A 4066-nucleotide genomic window follows, 5' to 3' on the forward strand; every position below is an offset into this window, starting at 1 on the left:
CTGCAAAGTGTAGACCCCCTTTAAAAAATTTTTAAATTATTTGTATGTATTCATGTGGGGAATCTGAGAGAGAGTGTGTGTGTGTGTATGTTACCTGCACATGAATATACAGGCATACATGTCTGTATGTATGCACATGGAGACCAGAACACTATCTTAAGTGTCTTTCTGGATCACTCTGCCTTATCACCTTGAAGTTCACTTTTCTGGGTCAATAGATTGTCACAATCCACCTGTCGTTGCCCTGCAGTGGGGGCTTCAGACACGCCCAGCTCTCCATGTATGTACCAGGGATTTGAACTGGAGTCCTCCCTAGGCTGAGAATGAAAGAAAAACAATCCATAGAGCAGAACTAAACCCTTAAGACACCCTAAACAGGCGTGCAAAAATACAACGCACAGTTCTCAGCATAAACCCAGCATCTGCCAGAAAGACTTTACAAAGACAACCCTGAGAACAGGAAAAGTCGTTGTTTACCAAAGAAAGATTTTTTTACAGCGCTGTTGCTGCATTTTATTAGCAAGAGAAGAGGCTGGAAGAGGAGACGGGCTGTAATCTGCTCATTTAAACTGGGTGCTAAAACACTGCAGGTCTGTACGCCTCAACACGGGAAGTAAATTCTTCCAAGCAATCTGCTTTGCTGGAGCTCTTTTGTGGAAGACACATTCAAGCAGTTTTAGAAATCAAAATGAAATCTCGCAAAACGCATTAAGAGTCCATATCCCTTAGAACTAGTTATCGCGTGGTGGGGACTCCTCAAGTCCCAGCAGCAGCAGGAAGATGGGGGGCAGGAGGAAGCTGAGTGCCGTGTTCCTTACGATCTTAAAAAATAGAAAAGGAGTTAACGGGGCTACAACAGGGAGATGAGATGAGATGGCACACGGCTATTAAAAAAAGGTGTTCACTGAGCTGTGAACAGCACGCAGAGGTGCTTATATTACCGTACTAAGTTTTAAAGAGAGAGGGAGAATTCCGTGTCAAGACTCCATGAAAACACAAAGAAAACACAGGGAGGCCATACCGTATCCCAGCATGCTAACAGTGAGAATCTCTGGGTGGTAAAAAATCACAGGGCTATTTTTCTTCTTCTCTTTTGCTTTTTTGTAATTTAAGATTTTTTTTTCTTAAAACAAGCCTGCATTGATTTTAGAGTAGTTTAAAATAGACCAGGTCCAAAGAGGGAATTGATTCCTTTCTTTTCAGAGCCACAGTATGGGAGGGGGGTGGGTAGGGATGAGGGATTCTGGGAAAGTGGGGTTCTTGGACCCATTAATAAGAGAACTTAAGAATGGGCTTAAATGGAAGCTCAAGGACAATTTTATTAGAGTTTAAAGGAAAAGCCTCCCAGGGCAGGTGAGCTATAAATCTGTGTGGAGAGTGGAAGTGAGAACTGCAGGTGGAGAGCCATGCCCTGTGAGCTGCCGCAGAGGTCAGACACTTGGCCCCCACACACAGCCACAGGGCAGGAGGCTGTAGACAGAACAGGATGGTGGAGGATCAGGGAAATCTGGTCTGTTAAGGAAAGTGTGCTTAAAGAGAAGAGAGAAAAAGAGAAGTTCTGCTTTTCTAATCCGGATTACACCCTACCTGACTGCCTTGTCAGCTCCTGTAGGATCATGGATTCTGGGAAGGAGACATAGTGGAAGGGCCAGTTATACTCTTATCTCTTTAGCATAACCTAAGGGGAGTCCATCTTCCTAGGGGTGGTCCCTTGGCCAGGTGATTAACTTGGCCCAATTGGAATGTTAGATCTCCAACCAGGCCAGAGTTTCTATTCTCTGGATCAGAAGTCCTTTCTACTCTAACAAGGGTTTTCTGAGTTGATTGGCAGAGATGGAGACCATCCCCTCCTTTCTTGGTGTCTTTAATGTGTGAGCCGTTTTACACGGTGCCTACAGTGTAGTAAGCACACACCGAAGCTTCATCGACTCAAAGAGAAGACATTGTCCAAACATTCAATATTCACTGTGTACTTACTGTGCTCCAGGCAGCAGGCAAAATGATCAACTTTGTCTTCTAGTTTATTAAAAAAAAAAAAAAAAAAGACTCCTTTGTCCCTGTCATTGTATACTACATGTGGGACATCGATTGCCCCAATTTTCCTTCTATTGTTCTCAGAAAGACAAACTGACAGGAAAACGAAGAGGCTACTCTCTGCCCTGATGTTAAGGAAGAGCACATGGGAACCCCCTCCTACACCCTGGAGTCTTCGATCCCTCTGGGACCTTTAACAGCGTCAGCTCAGAGAGGAGCTGCTGCCCGGTGTGTATCAGCTGAGGTCTGAGATTTCCCATCTGCCCTGAAAGGTCTTAGGTGATGGATACACTCTCTGGGGCCAGTGATAACTCCGTCCGATCAATGCCCACCTCCTGCATGTCACCCTCTTCCAGGAGCTTGGGGTGACACCAGGATTCAAGACAGGATTTTCGAGTTCCTGTGAGTTTCTTCCTGCTGTGAACATCAGGGCTCTGGGCTCTGTCTCCCGGTCACCTCCCTCGCGCCATGGCCCCGAAGTGGCAATCTGCGATCCTGCCTCAGCCCAAGAAACCCAGACCGGCTGCTGCCCCGAAGCTGGAGGACAAGTCGGCCTCTCCCGGCCTGCTGAAGGGAGAAAAGGAACAGCAAGAAGCAATTGAACATATTGATGAAGTACAAAATGAAATAGACAGACTTAATGAACAAGCCAGTGAGGAAAATTTGAAAGTAGAACAAAAATATAACAAACTCCGCCAACCATTTTTTCAGAAGAGGTCAGAATTGATCACCAAATTTTTGGGTAACAACATTTGTCAACCATCCACAAGTGTTTGCACTACTTGGGGAGGAGGACGAGGAGGCTCTGCATTATTTGACCAGAGTTGAAGTGACAGAATTTGAATAAATTAAATCAGGTTACAGAATAGATTTTTATTTTGATGAAAATCCTTACTTTGAAAATAAAGTTCTCTCCAAAGAATTTCATCTGAATGAGAGTGGTGACCCGTCTTCAAAGTCCACCGAAATCAAATGGAAATCTGGAAAGGATTTGACAAAACGCTCAAGTCAAACGCAGAATAAGGCCAGCAGGAAGAGGCAGCACGAAGAGCCAGAGAGCTTCTTTACCTGGTTTACTGACCATTCTGACGCAGGTGCTGACGAGTTAGGAGAGGTCATCAAAGATGACATTTGTCCAAATCCCTTGCAGTACTATCTGGTTCCCGACATGGATGATGAAGAAGGAGAGGCAGAAGATGATGATGATGACGACGACGATGAGGAGGAGGGGTTGGAAGATACTGATGAAGAAGGAGATGAGGATGAAGGTGAAGAAGATGACGATGAGGATGAAGGGGAGGAAGGAGAGGAGGACGAAGGCGAGGAAGACTGACGGATTCCAACCTTCTTTTTTATTTTCTTGTTATTTTGTAATTTTCTCCAGTCCCTGGGAGCAAGTTGCAGTCCTTTCCTCCCTGTCCCTCTGTGCTCAGTCGCCCTGTTTTGAGGTCTCAACATCATGGTTCTCAATTAATTTGGGGGAAAATATCTGGAGCAAAATACAACAGGAAAAGAATCTCCATTTCTGTTCTAAATTCATTTTTTATCCTTTCTTGTCTACATTTGTGGATTCCACACCACCATGCTCTGTGGGAAAAAAAGAAAAGCTCTCTAGTTCCCTTGGCTCTGCTGGAGGGCGCTAGGCCCCTGTGTAGTAGTTTACAGAATTCTAGCTTTTCTTCTTTTCTCTGTATATTGGGCTCAGAGATTACACTGTGTCTCTATGTGAATACAGACAGTTAGCATTTACCAACATGTATCTGTCTACTTTCTCTTGTTTAATAAAAAGAAAAAAATATAAGAAAAAAAGGGGGGTATAGATGGTGAGCAAGGGTGGGTTTGAGGTGTCTGGGGTAGGTGGGCATCTGACAACATGGCTTCTCCTTTGGCATGTTTAATTGTGTGGTTTAACAGACATCCTTGCAATTTAAGGTGACACTTAAAATAAAATTCTCTCCTGATGATGACTTGAGCCCTGACACTCAATGGGAGAATCAGCAGAACCTGTACGGTTTTATTTGGAGTTGACATT

At 44.4% G+C, this 4066-nt stretch overlaps 1 pseudogene; it reads left to right on the forward strand.

Moving 5' to 3' along the window:
* Positions 1-2502: 2502 nt before the first annotated feature.
* LOC110289889 lies at positions 2503-3367 on the forward strand (annotated as a pseudogene).
* The last annotated feature ends 699 nt before the right edge of the window (positions 3368-4066 follow it).

The sequence above is a fragment of the Mus caroli genome, chromosome 2 (assembly GCF_900094665.2).
Source record: "Mus caroli chromosome 2, CAROLI_EIJ_v1.1, whole genome shotgun sequence".
Lineage (NCBI taxonomy): Eukaryota > Metazoa > Chordata > Mammalia > Rodentia > Muridae > Mus > Mus caroli.